Raw genomic sequence first — 17,418 nt, 5'->3', positions numbered from 1 at the left:
CAGACTTTCAGATAGGGGAAATGTCAGTGAGCGTTCCGATTTCAGTTCCAGAGCGATTCACCCAATGAGTCCTTGATGTTTAGTCGTTTTCAGCCAATTTTCTGGATTTTTGAAAATTTCACTTTTTTGTGAAAATATCCACTAAATGAGGGAATAATATGTGTTAGGGTACCCCAGGAGAGTTCCAAATGTTTGTGGGTAGAATATATATCCCACGGGGGTAAAATTGAAAAAAGTTGAAAATTTTTTTTTTTTTGGACTTAGTCATTTTTCCGGCGTTTATCAGACTTTCAGATAGGGGAAATGTCAGTGAGCATTCCGATTTCAGTTCCAGAGCGATTCGCCCAATGAGTCCTTGATATTTAGTAGTTTTCAGCCAATTTTCTGGATTTTTGAAAATTTCACTTTTTTGTGAAAATATCCACTAAATGAGGGAATAATATGTGTGAGGGTACCCCAGGAGAGTTCCAAATGTGTGTGGGTAGAATATATATCCAACGGGGTAAAATTGCAAAAAGTTGAAAAATTTTTTTTTTGGACTTAGTCATTTTTCCGACGTTTATCAGACTTTCAGATAGGGGAAATGTCAGTGAGCATTCCGATTTCAGTTCCAGAGCGATTCGCCCAATGAGTCCTTGATATTTAGTCGTTTTCAGCCAATTTTCTGGATTTTTGAAAATTTCACTTTTTTGTGAAAATATCCACTAAATGAGGGAATAATATGTGTGAGGGTACCCCAGGAGCGTTCCAAATGTGTGTGGGTAGAATATATATCCCACGGGGTAAAATTGCAAAAAGTTGAAAAGTTTTTTTTTTTGGACTTAGTCATTTTTCCGGCGTTTATCAGACTTTCAGATAGGGGAAATGTCAGTGAGCATTCCGATTTCAGTTCCAGAGCGATTCACCCAATGAGTCCTTGATGTTTTGTCGTTTTCAGCCAATTTTCTGGATTTTTGAAAATTTCACTTTTTTGTGAAAATATCCACTAAATGAGGGAATAATATGTGTGAGGGTACCCCAGGAGAGTTCCAAATGTGTGTGGGTAGAATATATATCCCACGGGGGTAAAATTGCAAAAAGTTTAAAAAATTTTTTTTTTGGACTTAGTCATTTTTCCGGCGTTTATCAGACTTTCAGATAGGGGAAATGTCAGTGAGCGTTCCGATTTCAGTTCCAGAGCGATTCGCCCAATGAGTCCTTGATGTTGAGTCGTTTTCAGCCAATTTTCTGGATTTTTGAAAATTTCACTTTTTTGTGAAACTATCCACTAAATGAGGGAATAATATGTGTGAGGGTACCCCAGGAGAGTTCCAAATGTGTGTGGGTAGAATGTATATCCCACGGGGGTAAAAATTGAAAAAAGTTGAAAAAATTTTTTTTTGGACTTAGTCATTTTTCTGGCGTTTATCAGACTTTCAGATAGGGAAAATGTCACTGAGCGTTCCGATTTCAGTTCCAGAGCGATTCGCCCAATGAGTTTTTGATATTTAGTCGTTTTCAGCCAATTTTCTGGATTTTTGAAAATTTCACTTTTTTGTGAAAATATCCACTAAATGAGGGAATAATATGTGTGAGGGTACCCCAGGAGAGTTCCAAATGTGTGTGGGTAGAATATATATCCCACGGGGGTAAAATTGAAAAAAGTTGAAAATTATTTTTTTTTTGGACTTAGTCATTTTTCCGGCGTTTATCAGACTTTCAGATAGGGGAAATGTCAGTGAGCATTCCGATTTCAGTTCCAGATCGATTCGCCCAATGAGTCCTTGATATTTAGTCATTTTCAGCCAATTTTCTGGATTTTTGAAAATTTCACTTTTTTGTGAAAATGTCCACTAAATGAGGGAATAATATGTGTGAGGATACCCCAGGAGAGTTCCAAATGTGTGTGGGTAGAATATATATCCCACGGGGGTAAAATTGCAAAAAGTTGAAAAATTTTTTTTTTTGGACTTAGTCATTTTTCCGGCGTTTGTCAGACTTTCAGATAGGGGAAATGTCAGGGAGCGTTCCGATTTCAGTTCCAGAGTGATTCGCCCAATGAGTCCTTGATATTTAATCATTTTCAGCCAATTTTCTGGATTTTTGAAAATTTCACTTTTTTGTGAAAATATCCACTAAATGAGGGACTAATATGTGTGAGGGAACCCCAGGAGAGTTCCAAATGTTTGTGGGTAGAATATATATCCCACGGGGGTAAAATTGAAAAAAGTTGAAAATTTTTTTTTTTTTGGAGTTAGTCATTTTTCCGGCGTTTATCAGACTTTCAGATAGGGGAAATGTCAGTGAGCGTTCCGATTTCAGTTCCAGAGCGATTCACCCAATGAGTCCTTGATGTTTAGTCGTTTTCAGCCAATTTTCTGGATTTTTGAAAATTTCACTTTTTTGTGAAAATATCCACTAAATGAGGGAATAATATGTGTTAGGGTACCCCAGGAGAGTTCCAAATGTTTGTGGGTAGAATATATATCCCACGGGGGTAAAATTGAAAAAAGTTGAAAATTTTTTTTTTTTTGGACTGTCATTTTTCCGGCGTTTATCAGACTTTCAGATAGGGGAAATGTCAGTGAGCATTCCGATTTCAGTTCCAGAGCGATTCGCCCAATGAGTCCTTGATATTTAGTCGTTTTCAGCCAATTTTCTGGATTTTTGAAAATTTCACTTTTTTGTGAAAATATCCACTAAATGAGGGAATAATATGTGTGAGGGTACCCCAGGAGAGTTCCAAATGTGTGTGGGTAGAATATATATCCAACGGGGTAAAATTCCAAAAAGTTGAAAAATTTTTTTTTTGGACTTAGTCATTTTTCCGACGTTTATCAGACTTTCAGATAGGGGAAATGTCAGTGAGCATTCCGATTTCAGTTCCAGAGCGATTCGCCCAATGAGTCCTTGATATTTAGTCGTTTTCAGCCAATTTTCTGGATTTTTGAAAATTTCACTTTTTGTGAAAATATCCACTAAATGAGGGAATAATATGTGTGAGGGTACCCCAGGAGCGTTCCAAATGTGTGTGGGTAGAATATATATCCCACGGGGTAAAATTGCAAAAAGTTGAAAAGTTTTTTTTTTTGGACTTAGTCATTTTTCCGGCGTTTATCAGACTTTCAGATAGGGGAAATGTCAGTGAGCATTCCGATTTCAGTTCCAGAGCGATTCACCCAATGAGTCCTTGATGTTTTGTCGTTTTCAGCCAATTTTCTGGATTTTTGAAAATTTCACTTTTTTGTGAAAATATCCACTAAATGAGGGAATAATATGTGTGAGGGTACCCCAGGAGAGTTCCAAATGTGTGTGGGTAGAATATATATCCCACGGGGGTAAAATTGCAAAAAGTTTAAAAAATTTTTTTTTTGGACTTAGTCATTTTTCTGGCGTTTATCAGACTTTCAGATAGGGAAAATGTCAGTGAGCATTCCGATTTCAGTTCCAGAGCGATTCGCCCAATGAGTCCTTGATATTTAGTCATTTTCAGCCAATTTTCTGGATTTTTGAAAATTTCACTTTTTTGTGAAAATATCCACTAAATGAGGGAATAATATGTGTGAGGGTACCCCAGGAGAGTTCCAAATGTGTGTGGGTAGAATATATATCCCACGGGGTAAAATTGCAAAAAGTTGAAAAAATTTTTTTTTCGGCCTTAGCAATTTTTCCGGCGTTTATCAGACTTTCAGATATGGGAAATGTCAGTGAGCGTTCCGATTTCAGTTCCAGAGCGATTCGCCCAATGAGTCCTTGAAGTTTAGTCGTTTTCAGCCAATTTTATGGATTTTTGAAAATTTCACTTTTTTGTGAAAATATCCACTAAATGAGGGAATAATATGTGTGAGGGTACCCCAGGAGAGTTCCAAATGTGTGTGGGTAGAATATATATGCCACGGGGGTAAAATTGCAAAAAGTTGAAAAATTTTTTTTTTTGGACTTAGTCATTTTTCCGGCGTTTATCAGACTTTCAGATAGGGGAAATGTCAGTGAGCATTCCGATTTCAGTTCTAGAGCGATTCGCCCAATGAGTCCTTGATATTTAGTCGTTTTCAGCCAATTTTCTGGATTTTTCAAAATTTCACTTTTTTGTGAAAATATCCACTAAATGAGGGAATAATATGTGTGAGGGTACCCCAGGAGAGTTCCAAATGTGTGTGGGTAGAATATATATCCCACGGGGGTAAAATTGAAAAAAGTTGAAAATTTTTTTTTTTTTGGACTTAGTCATTTTTCCGGCGTTTATCAGACTTTCAGATAGGGGAAATGTCAGTGAGCATTCCGATTTCAGTTCCAGAGCGATTCACCCAATGAGTCCTTGATATTTAGTCATTTTCAGCCAATTTTCTGGATTTTTGAAAATTTCACTTTTTTGTGAAAATATCCACTAAATGAGGGAATAATATGTGTGAGGGTACCCCAGGAGAGTTCCAAATGTGTGTGGGTAGAATATATATCCCACGGGGTAAAATTGCAAAAAGTTGAAAAATTTTTTTTTGGACTTAGTCATTTTTCTGGCGTTTATCAGACTTTCAGATAGGGAAAATGTCAGTGAGCATTCCGATTTCAGTTCCAGAGCGATTCGCCCAATGAGTTTTTGATATTTAGTCGTTTTCAGCCAATTTTATGGATTTTTGAAAATTTCACTTTTTTGTGAAAATGTCCACTAAATGAGGGAATAATATGTGTGAGGATACCCCAGGAGAGTTCCAAATGTGTGTGGGTAGAATATATATCCCACGGGGGTAAAATTGAAAAAAGTTGAAAATTTTTTTTTTTTTGGAGTTAGTCATTTTTCCGGCGTTTATCAGACTTTCAGATAGGGGAAATGTCAGTGAGCGTTCCGATTTCAGTTCCAGAGCGATTCACCCAATGAGTCCTTGATGTTTAGTCGTTTTCAGCCAATTTTCTGGATTTTTGAAAATTTCCCTTTTTTGTGAAAATATCCACTAAATGAGGGAATAATATGTGTGAGGGTACCCCAGGAGAGTTCCAAATGTGTGTGGGTAGAATATATATCCAACGGGGTAAAATTGCAAAAAGTTGAAAAATTTTTTTTTTGGACTTAGTCATTTTTCCGACGTTTATCAGACTTTCAGATAGGGGAAATGTCAGTGAGCATTCCGATTTCAGTTCCAGAGCGATTCGCCCAATGAGTCCTTGATATTTAGTCGTTTTCAGCCAATTTTCTGGATTTTTGAAAATTTCACTTTTTTGTGAAAATATCCACTAAATGAGGGAATAATATGTGTGAGGGTACCCCAGGAGCGTTCCAAATGTGTGTGGGTAGAATATATATCCCACGGGGTAAAATTGCAAAAAGTTGAAAAGTTTTTTTTTTTGGACTTAGTCATTTTTCCGGCGTTTATCAGACTTTCAGATAGGGGAAATGTCAGTGAGCATTCCGATTTCAGTTCCAGAGCGATTCGCCCAATGAGTCCTTGATATTTAGTCGTTTTCAGCCAATTTTCTGGATTTTTGAAAATTTCACTTTTTTGTGAAAATATCCACTAAATGAGGGAATAATATGTGTGAGGGTACCCCAGGAGCGTTCCAAATGTGTGTGGGTAGAATATATATCCCACAGGGTAAAATTGCAAAAAGTTGAAAAGTTTTTTTTTTTGGACTTAGTCATTTTTCCGGCGTTTATCAGACTTTCAGATAGGGGAAATGTCAGTGAGCGTTCCGATTTCAGTTCCAGAGCGATTCGCCCAATGAGTCCTTGATATTGAGTCGTTTTCAGCCAATTTTCTGGATTTTTGAAAATTTCACTTTTTTGTGAAACTATCCACTAAATGAGGGAATAATATGTGTGAGGGTACCCCAGGAGAGTTCCAAATGTGTGTGGGTAGAATGTATATCCCACGGGGGTAAAAATTGAAAAAAGTTGAAAAAATTTTTTTTTGGACTTAGTCATTTTTCTGGCGTTTATCAGACTTTCAGATAGGGAAAATGTCACTGAGCGTTCCGATTTCAGTTCCAGAGCGATTCGCCCAATGAGTTTTTGATATTTAGTCGTTTTCATCCAATTTTCTGGATTTTTGAAAATTTCACTTTTTTGTGAAAATATCCACTAAATGAGGGAATAATATGTGTGAGGGTACCCCAGGAGAGTTCCAAATGTGTGTGGGTAGAATATATATCCCACGGGGTAAAATTGCAAAAAGTTGAAAAATTTTTTTTTTCGGCCTTAGCAATTTTTCCGGCGTTTATCAGACTTTCAGATATGGGAAATGTCAGTGAGCGTTCCGATTTTAGTTCCAGAGCGATTTGCCCAATGAGTCCTTGATATTTAGTCATTTTCAGCCAATTTTCGAGATTTTTGAAAATTTCACTTTTTTGTGAAAATATCCACTAAATGAGGGAATAATATGTGTGAGGGTACCCCAGGAGAGTTCCAAATGTGTGTGGGTAGAATATATATCCCACGGGGTAAAATTGCAAAAAGTTGAAAATTTTTTTTTTTCGGACTTAGCAATTTTTCCGGCGTTTATCAGACTTTCAGATAGGGGAAATGTCAGTGAGCGTTCCGATTTCAGTTCCAGAGCGATTCGCCCAATGAGTCCTTGATGTTTAGTCGTTTTCAGCCAATTTTCTGGATTTTTGAAAATTTCACTTTTTTGTGAAAATATCCACTAAATGAGGGAATAATATGTGTGAGGGTACCCCAGGAGAGTTCCAATTGTTTGTGGGTAGAATATATATCCCACGGGGGTAAAATTGAAAAAAGTTGAAAATTATTATTTTTTTGGACTTAGTCATTTTTCCGGCGTTAATCAGACTTTCAGATAGGGGAAATGTCAGTGAGCGTTCCGATTTCAGTTCCAGAGCGATTCGCCCAATGAGTCCTTGATATTTAGTCGTTTTCAGCCAATTTTCTGGATTTTTGAAAATTTCACTTTTTTGTGAAAATATCCACTAAATGAGGGAATAATATGTGTGAGGGTACCCCAGGAGAGTTCCAAATGGGTGTGGGTAGAATATATATCCCACGGGGGTAAAAATTGAAAAAAGTTTAAAAATTTTTTTTTTGGACTTAGTCATTTTTCTGGCGTTTATCAGACTTTCAGATAGGGAAAATGTCAGTGAGCGTTCCGATTTCAGTTCCAGAGCAATTCGCCCAATGAGTTTTTGATATTTAGTCGTTTTCAGCCAATTTTCTGGATTTTTGAAAATTTCACTTTTTTGTGAAAATATCCACTAAATGAGGGAATAATATGTGTGAGGGTACCCCAGGAGAGTTCCAAATGGGTGTGGGTAGAATATATATCCCACGGGGGTAAAATTGAAAAAAGTTGAAAATTATTATTTTTTTGGACTTAGTCATTTTTCCGGCGTTAATCAGACTTTCAGATAGGGGAAATGTCAGTGAGCATTCCGATTTCAGTTCCAGAGCGATTCGCCCAATGAGTCCTTGATGTTTAGTCGTTTTCAGCCAATTTTCTGGATTTTTGAAAATTTCACTTTTTTGTGAAAATATCCACTAAATGAGGGAATAATATGTGTGAGGGTACCACAGGAGAGTACCAAATGTGTGTGGGTAGAATATATATCCAACGGGGTAAAATTGCAAAAAGTTGAAAAAATTTTTTTTTGGACTTAGTCATTTTTCCGACGTTTATCAGACTTTCAGATAGGGGAAATGTCAGTGAGCATTCCGATTTCAGTTCCAGAGCGATTCGCCCAATGAGTCCTTGATGTTTAGTTGTTTTCAGCCAATTTTCTGGATTTTTGAAAATTTCACTTTTTTGTGAAAATATCCACTAAATGAGGGAATAATATGTGTGAGGGTACCACAGGAGAGTACCAAATGTGTGTGGGTAGAATATATATCCAACGGGGTAAAATTGCAAAAAGTTGAAAAAATTTTTTTTTGGACTTAGTCATTTTTCCGACGTTTATCAGACTTTCAGATAGGGGAAATGTCAGTGAGTGTTCCGATTTCAGTTCCACAGCGATTTGCCCAATGAGTCCTTGATATTTAGTCATTTTCAGCCAATTTTCGAGATTTTTGAAAATTTCACTTTTTTGTGAAAATATCCACTAAATGAGGGAATAATATGTGTGAGGGTACCCCAGGAGAGTTCCAAATGTGTGTGGGTAGAATATATATCCTACGGGGTAAAATTGCAAAAAGTTGAAAAATTTTTTTTTTTGGACTTAGTAATTTTTTCGGCGTTTATCAGACTTTCAGATAGGGGAAATGTCAGTGAGCGTTCCGATTTCAATTCCAGAGCGATTCGCCCAATGAGTCCTTGATGTTTAGTCGTTTTCAGCCAATTTTCTGGATTTTTGAAAATTTCACTTTTTTGTGAAAATATCCACTAAATGAGGGAATAATATGTGTGAGGGTACCCCAGGAGAGTTCCAAATGTTTGTGGGTAGAATATATATCCCACGGGGGTAAAATTGCAAAAAGTTTAAAAATTTTTTTTTTTGGACTTAGTAATTTTTCCGGCGTTTATCAGACTTTCAGATAGGGGAAATGTCAGTGAGCGTTCCGATTTCAGTTCCAGAGCGATTCGCCCAATGAGTCCTTGATATTTAGTCGTTTTCAGCCAATTTTCTGGATTTTTGAAAATTTCACTTTTTTGTGAAAATATCCACTAAATGAGGGAATAATATGTGTGAGGGTACCCCAGGAGAGTTCCAAATGTTTGTGGGTAGAATATATATCCCACGGGGGTAAAATTGCAAAAAGTTTAAAAATTTTTTTTTTTGGACTTAGTAATTTTTCCGGCGTTTATCAGACTTTCAGATAGGGGAAATGTCAGTGAGCGTTCCGATTTCAGTTCCAGAGCGATTCGCCCAATGAGTCCTTGATATTTAGTCGTTTTCAGCCAATTTTCTGGATTTTTGAAAATTTCACTTTTTTGTGAAAATATCCACTAAATGAGGGAATAATATGTGTGAGGGTACCCCAGGAGAGTTCCAAATGGGTGTGGGTAGAATATATATCCCACGGGGGTAAAAATTGAAAAAAGTTGAAAAATTTTTTTTTTGGACTTAGTCATTTTTCTGGCGTTTATCAGACTTTCAGATAGGGAAAATGTCAGTGAGCGTTCCGATTTCAGTTCCAGAGCAATTCGCCCAATGAGTTTTTGATATTTAGTCGTTTTCAGCCAATTTTCTGGATTTTTGAAAATTTCACTTTTTTGTGAAAATATCCACTAAATGAGGGAATAATATGTGTGAGGGTACCCCAGGAGAGTTCCAAATGGGTGTGGGTAGAATATATATCCCACGGGGGTAAAATTGAAAAAAGTTGAAAATTATTATTTTTTTGGACTTAGTCATTTTTCCGGCGTTAATCAGACTTTCAGATAGGGGAAATGTCAGTGAGCATTCCGATTTCAGTTCCAGAGCGATTCGCCCAATGAGTCCTTGATGTTTAGTCGTTTTCAGCCAATTTTCTGGATTTTTGAAAATTTCACTTTTTTGTGAAAATATCCACTAAATGAGGGAATAATATGTGTGAGGGTACCACAGGAGAGTACCAAATGTGTGTGGGTAGAATATATATCCAACGGGGTAAAATTGCAAAAAGTTGAAAAAATTTTTTTTTGGACTTAGTCATTTTTCCGACGTTTATCAGACTTTCAGATAGGGGAAATGTCAGTGAGCATTCCGATTTCAGTTCCAGAGCGATTCGCCCAATGAGTCCTTGATATTTAGTCGTTTTCAGCCAATTTTCTGGATTTTTGAAAATTTCACTTTTTTGTGAAAATATCCACTAAATGAGGGAATAATATGTGTTAGGGTACCCCAGGAGCGTTCCAAATGTGTGTGGGTAGAATATATATCCCACGGGGTAAAATTGCAAAAAGTTGAAAAATTTTTTTTTTGGACTTAGTCATTTTTCCGACGTTTATCAGACTTTCAGATAGGGGAAATGTCAGTGAGCATTCCGATTTCAGTTCCAGAGCGATTCGCCCAATGAGTCCTTGATATTTAGTCGTTTTCAGCCAATTTTCTGGATTTTTGAAAATTTCACTTTTTTGCGAAAATATCCACTAAATGAGGGAATAATATGTGTGAGGGTACCCCAGGAGAGTTCCAAATGTGTGTGGGTAGAATATATATCCAACGGGGTAAAATTGCAAAAAGTTGAAAAATTTTTTTTTTGGACTTAGTCATTTTTCCGACGTTTATCAGACTTTCAGAGAGGGGAAATGTCAGTGAGCATTCCGATTTCAGTTCCAGAGCGATTCGCCCAATGAGTCCTTGATATTTAGTCGTTTTCAGCCAATTTTCTGGATTTTTGAAAATTTCACTTTTTTGTGAAAATATCCACTAAATGAGGGAATAATATGTGTGAGGGTACCCCAGGAGCGTTCCAAATGTGTGTGGGTAGAATATATATCCCACAGGGTAAAATTGCAAAAAGTTGAAAAGTTTTTTTTTTTGGACTTAGTCATTTTTCCGGCGTTTATCAGACTTTCAGATAGGGGAAATGTCAGTGAGCGTTCCGATTTCAGTTCCAGAGCGATTCGTCCAATGAGTCCTTGATGTTTAGTCGTTTTCAGCCAATTTTCTGGATTTTTGAAAATTTCACTTTTTTATGAAAATATCCACTAAATGATGGAATAATATGTGTGAGGGTACCCCAGGAGAGTTCCAAATGTGTGTGGGTAGAATATATATCCCACGGGGGTAAAATTGCAAAAAGTTTAAAAAATTTTTTTTTTGGACTTAGTCATTTTTCCGGCGTTTATCAGACTTTCAGATAGGGGAAATGTCAGTGAGCGTTCCGATTTCAGTTCCAGAGCGATTCGCCCAATGAGTCCTTGATATTGAGTCGTTTTCAGCCAATTTTCTGGATTTTTGAAAATTTCACTTTTTTGTGAAACTATCCACTAAATGAGGGAATAATATGTGTGAGGGTACCCCAGGAGAGTTCCAAATGTGTGTGGGTAGAATGTATATCCCACGGGGGTAAAAATTGAAAAAAGTTGAAAAAATTTTTTTTTGGACTTAGTCATTTTTCTGGCGTTTATCAGACTTTCAGATAGGGAAAATGTCACTGAGCGTTCCGATTTCAGTTCCAGAGCGATTCGCCCAATGAGTTTTTGATATTTAGTCGTTTTCATCCAATTTTCTGGATTTTTGAAAATTTCACTTTTTTGTGAAAATATCCACTAAATGAGGGAATAATATGTGTGAGGGTACCCCAGGAGAGTTCCAAATGTGTGTGGGTAGAATATATATCCCACGGGGTAAAATTGCAAAAAGTTGAAAATTTTTTTTTTTCGGCCTTAGCAATTTTTCCGGCGTTTATCAGACTTTCAGATATGGGAAATGTCAGTGAGCGTTCCGACTTCAGTTCCAGAGCGATTCGCCCAATGAGTCCTTGAAGTTTAGTCGTTTTCAGCCAATTTTATGGATTTTTGAAAATTTCACTTTTTTGTGAAAATATCCACTAAATGAGGGAATAATATGTGTGAGGGTACCCCAGGAGAGTTCCAAATGTGTGTGGGTAGAATATATATCCCACGGGGGTAAAAATTGAAAAAAGTTGAAAAAATTTTTTTTTGGACTTAGTCATTTTTCTGGCGTTTATCAGACTTTCAGATAGGGGAAATGTCAGTGAGCGTTCCGATTTTAGTTCCAGAGCGATTTGCCCAATGAGTCCTTGATATTTAGTCATTTTCAGCCAATTATCGAGATTTATGAAAATTTCACTTTTTTGTGAAAATATCCACTAAATGAGGGAATAATATGTGTGAGGGTACCCCAGGAGAGTTCCAAATGTGTGTGGGTAGAATATATATCCCACGGGGTAAAATTGCAAAAAGTTGAAAAATTTTTTTTTTCGGACTTAGCAATTTTTCCGGCGTTTATCAGACTTTCAGATAGGGGAAATGTCAGTGAGCGTTCCGATTTCAGTTCCAGAGCGATTCGCCCAATGAGTCCTTGATGTTTAGTCGTTTTCAGCCAATTTTCTGGATTTTTGAAAATTTCACTTTTTTGTGAAAATATCCACTAAATGAGGGAATAATATGTGTGAGGGTACCCCAGGAGAGTTCCAAATGTTTGTGGGTAGAATATATATCCCACGGGGGTAAAATTGAAAAAAGTTGAAAATTATTATTTTTTTGGACTTAGTCATTTTTCCGGCGTTAATCAGACTTTCAGATAGGGGAAATGTCAGTGAGCATTCCGATTTCAGTTCCAGAGCGATTCGCCCAATGAGTCCTTGATATTTAGTCGTTTTCAGCCAATTTTCTGGATTTTTGAAAATTTCACTTTTTTGTGAAAATATCCACTAAATGAGGGAATAATATGTGTGAGGGTACCCCAGGAGCGTTCCAAATGTGTGTGGGTAGAATATATATCCCACGGGGTAAAATTGCAAAAAGTTGAAAAGTTTTTTTTTTTGGACTTAGTCATTTTTCCGGCGTTTATCAGACTTTCAGATAGGGGAAATGTCAGTGAGCATTCCGATTTCAGTTCCAGAGCGATTCGCCCAATGAGTCCTTGATATTTAGTCGTTTTCAGCCAATTTTCTGGATTTTTGAAAATTTCACTTTTTTGTGAAAATATCCACTAAATGAGGGAATAATATGTGTGAGGGTACCCCAGGAGCGTTCCAAATGTGTGTGGGTAGAATATATATCCCACAGGGTAAAATTGCAAAAAGTTGAAAAGTTTTTTTTTTTGGACTTAGTCATTTTTCCGGCGTTTATCAGACTTTCAGATAGGGGAAATGTCAGTGAGCGTTCCGATTTCAGTTCCAGAGCGATTCGCCCAATGAGTCCTTGATATTGAGTCGTTTTCAGCCAATTTTCTGGATTTTTGAAAATTTCACTTTTTTGTGAAACTATCCACTAAATGAGGGAATAATATGTGTGAGGGTACCCCAGGAGAGTTCCAAATGTGTGTGGGTAGAATGTATATCCCACGGGGGTAAAAATTGAAAAAAGTTGAAAAAATTTTTTTTTGGACTTAGTCATTTTTCTGGCGTTTATCAGACTTTCAGATAGGGAAAATGTCACTGAGCGTTCCGATTTCAGTTCCAGAGCGATTCGCCCAATGAGTTTTTGATATTTAGTCGTTTTCATCCAATTTTCTGGATTTTTGAAAATTTCACTTTTTTGTGAAAATATCCACTAAATGAGGGAATAATATGTGTGAGGGTACCCCAGGAGAGTTCCAAATGTGTGTGGGTAGAATATATATCCCACGGGGTAAAATTGCAAAAAGTTGAAAATTTTTTTTTTTCGGCCTTAGCAATTTTTCCGGCGTTTATCAGACTTTCAGATATGGGAAATGTCAGTGAGCGTTCCGATTTTAGTTCCAGAGCGATTTGCCCAATGAGTCCTTGATATTTAGTCATTTTCAGCCAATTTTCGAGATTTTTGAAAATTTCACTTTTTTGTGAAAATATCCACTAAATGAGGGAATAATATGTGTGAGGGTACCCCAGGAGAGTTCCAAATGTGTGTGGGTAGAATATATATCCCACGGGGTAAAATTGCAAAAAGTTGAAAATTTTTTTTTTTCGGACTTAGCAATTTTTCCGGCGTTTATCAGACTTTCAGATAGGGGAAATGTCAGTGAGCGTTCCGATTTCAGTTCCAGAGCGATTCGCCCAATGAGTCCTTGATGTTTAGTCGTTTTCAGCCAATTTTCTGGATTTTTGAAAATTTCACTTTTTTGTGAAAATATCCACTAAATGAGGGAATAATATGTGTGAGGGTACCCCAGGAGAGTTCCAATTGTTTGTGGGTAGAATATATATCCCACGGGGGTAAAATTGAAAAAAGTTGAAAATTATTATTTTTTTGGACTTAGTCATTTTTCCGGCGTTAATCAGACTTTCAGATAGGGGAAATGTCAGTGAGCGTTCCGATTTCAGTTCCAGAGCGATTCGCCCAATGAGTCCTTGATATTTAGTCGTTTTCAGCCAATTTTCTGGATTTTTGAAAATTTCACTTTTTTGTGAAAATATCCACTAAATGAGGGAATAATATGTGTGAGGGTACCCCAGGAGAGTTCCAAATGGGTGTGGGTAGAATATATATCCCACGGGGGTAAAAATTGAAAAAAGTTTAAAAATTTTTTTTTTGGACTTAGTCATTTTTCTGGCGTTTATCAGACTTTCAGATAGGGAAAATGTCAGTGAGCGTTCCGATTTCAGTTCCAGAGCAATTCGCCCAATGAGTTTTTGATATTTAGTCGTTTTCAGCCAATTTTCTGGATTTTTGAAAATTTCACTTTTTTGTGAAAATATCCACTAAATGAGGGAATAATATGTGTGAGGGTACCCCAGGAGAGTTCCAAATGGGTGTGGGTAGAATATATATCCCACGGGGGTAAAATTGAAAAAAGTTGAAAATTATTATTTTTTTGGACTTAGTCATTTTTCCGGCGTTAATCAGACTTTCAGATAGGGGAAATGTCAGTGAGCATTCCGATTTCAGTTCCAGAGCGATTCGCCCAATGAGTCCTTGATGTTTAGTCGTTTTCAGCCAATTTTCTGGATTTTTGAAAATTTCACTTTTTTGTGAAAATATCCACTAAATGAGGGAATAATATGTGTGAGGGTACCACAGGAGAGTACCAAATGTGTGTGGGTAGAATATATATCCAACGGGGTAAAATTGCAAAAAGTTGAAAAAATTTTTTTTTGGACTTAGTCATTTTTCCGACGTTTATCAGACTTTCAGATAGGGGAAATGTCAGTGAGCATTCCGATTTCAGTTCCAGAGCGATTCGCCCAATGAGTCCTTGATGTTTAGTTGTTTTCAGCCAATTTTCTGGATTTTTGAAAATTTCACTTTTTTGTGAAAATATCCACTAAATGAGGGAATAATATGTGTGAGGGTACCACAGGAGAGTACCAAATGTGTGTTGGTAGAATATATATCCAACGGGGTAAAATTGCAAAAAGTTGAAAAAATTTTTTTTTGGACTTAGTCATTTTTCCGACGTTTATCAGACTTTCAGATAGGGGAAATGTCAGTGAGTGTTCCGATTTCAGTTCCACAGCGATTTGCCCAATGAGTCCTTGATATTTAGTCATTTTCAGCCAATTTTCGAGATTTTTGAAAATTTCACTTTTTTGTGAAAATATCCACTAAATGAGGGAATAATATGTGTGAGGGTACCCCAGGAGAGTTCCAAATGTGTGTGGGTAGAATATATATCCTACGGGGTAAAATTGCAAAAAGTTGAAAAATTTTTTTTTTTGGACTTAGTAATTTTTTCGGCGTTTATCAGACTTTCAGATAGGGGAAATGTCAGTGAGCGTTCCGATTTCAATTCCAGAGCGATTCGCCCAATGAGTCCTTGATGTTTAGTCGTTTTCAGCCAATTTTCTGGATTTTTGAAAATTTCACTTTTTTGTGAAAATATCCACTAAATGAGGGAATAATATGTGTGAGGGTACCCCAGGAGAGTTCCAAATGTTTGTGGGTAGAATATATATCCCACGGGGGTAAAATTGCAAAAAGTTTAAAAATTTTTTTTTTTGGACTTAGTAATTTTTCCGGCGTTTATCAGACTTTCAGATAGGGGAAATGTCAGTGAGCGTTCCGATTTCAGTTCCAGAGCGATTCGCCCAATGAGTCCTTGATATTTAGTCGTTTTCAGCCAATTTTCTGGATTTTTGAAAATTTCACTTTTTTGTGAAAATATCCACTAAATGAGGGAATAATATGTGTGAGGGTACCCCAGGAGAGTTCCAAATGTTTGTGGGTAGAATATATATCCCACGGGGGTAAAATTGCAAAAAGTTTAAAAATTTTTTTTTTTGGACTTAGTAATTTTTCCGGCGTTTATCAGACTTTCAGATAGGGGAAATGTCAGTGAGCGTTCCGATTTCAGTTCCAGAGCGATTCGCCCAATGAGTCCTTGATATTTAGTCGTTTTCAGCCAATTTTCTGGATTTTTGAAAATTTCACTTTTTTGTGAAAATATCCACTAAATGAGGGAATAATATGTGTGAGGGTACCCCAGGAGAGTTCCAAATGGGTGTGGGTAGAATATATATCCCACGGGGGTAAAAATTGAAAAAAGTTGAAAAATTTTTTTTTTGGACTTAGTCATTTTTCTGGCGTTTATCAGACTTTCAGATAGGGAAAATGTCAGTGAGCGTTCCGATTTCAGTTCCAGAGCAATTCGCCCAATGAGTTTTTGATATTTAGTCGTTTTCAGCCAATTTTCTGGATTTTTGAAAATTTCACTTTTTTGTGAAAATATCCACTAAATGAGGGAATAATATGTGTGAGGGTACCCCAGGAGAGTTCCAAATGGGTGTGGGTAGAATATATATCCCACGGGGGTAAAATTGAAAAAAGTTGAAAATTATTATTTTTTTGGACTTAGTCATTTTTCCGGCGTTAATCAGACTTTCAGATAGGGGAAATGTCAGTGAGCATTCCGATTTCAGTTCCAGAGCGATTCGCCCAATGAGTCCTTGATGTTTAGTCGTTTTCAGCCAATTTTCTGGATTTTTGAAAATTTCACTTTTTTGTGAAAATATCCACTAAATGAGGGAATAATATGTGTGAGGGTACCACAGGAGAGTACCAAATGTGTGTGGGTAGAATATATATCCAACGGGGTAAAATTGCAAAAAGTTGAAAAAATTTTTTTTTGGACTTAGTCATTTTTCCGACGTTTATCAGACTTTCAGATAGGGGAAATGTCAGTGAGCATTCCGATTTCAGTTCCAGAGCGATTCGCCCAATGAGTCCTTGATATTTAGTCGTTTTCAGCCAATTTTCTGGATTTTTGAAAATTTCACTTTTTTGTGAAAATATCCACTAAATGAGGGAATAATATGTGTTAGGGTACCCCAGGAGCGTTCCAAATGTGTGTGGGTAGAATATATATCCCACGGGGTAAAATTGCAAAAAGTTGAAAAATTTTTTTTTTGGACTTAGTCATTTTTCCGACGTTTATCAGACTTTCAGATAGGGGAAATGTCAGTGAGCATTCCGATTTCAGTTCCAGAGCGATTCGCCCAATGAGTCCTTGATATTTAGTCGTTTTCAGCCAATTTTCTGGATTTTTGAAAATTTCACTTTTTTGCGAAAATATCCACTAAATGAGGGAATAATATGTGTGAGGGTACCCCAGGAGAGTTCCAAATGTGTGTGGGTAGAATATATATCCAACGGGGTAAAATTGCAAAAAGTTGAAAAATTTTTTTTTTGGACTTAGTCATTTTTCCGACGTTTATCAGACTTTCAGAGAGGGGAAATGTCAGTGAGCATTCCGATTTCAGTTCCAGAGCGATTCGCCCAATGAGTCCTTGATATTTAGTCGTTTTCAGCCAATTTTCTGGATTTTTGAAAATTTCACTTTTTTGTGAAAATATCCACTAAATGAGGGAATAATATGTGTGAGGGTACCCCAGGAGCGTTCCAAATGTGTGTGGGTAGAATATATATCCCACAGGGTAAAATTGCAAAAAGTTGAAAAGTTTTTTTT

The sequence above is a fragment of the Phyllobates terribilis genome, unplaced genomic scaffold, assembly GCF_046119375.1.
Source record: "Phyllobates terribilis strain yellow unplaced genomic scaffold, ASM4611937v1 Scaffold_28__1_contigs__length_16237799, whole genome shotgun sequence".
Taxonomy (NCBI): domain Eukaryota; kingdom Metazoa; phylum Chordata; class Amphibia; order Anura; family Dendrobatidae; genus Phyllobates; species Phyllobates terribilis.
The sequence above is the reverse complement of the archived record's forward strand: the minus strand, read 5'-3'. Positions refer to the sequence as shown.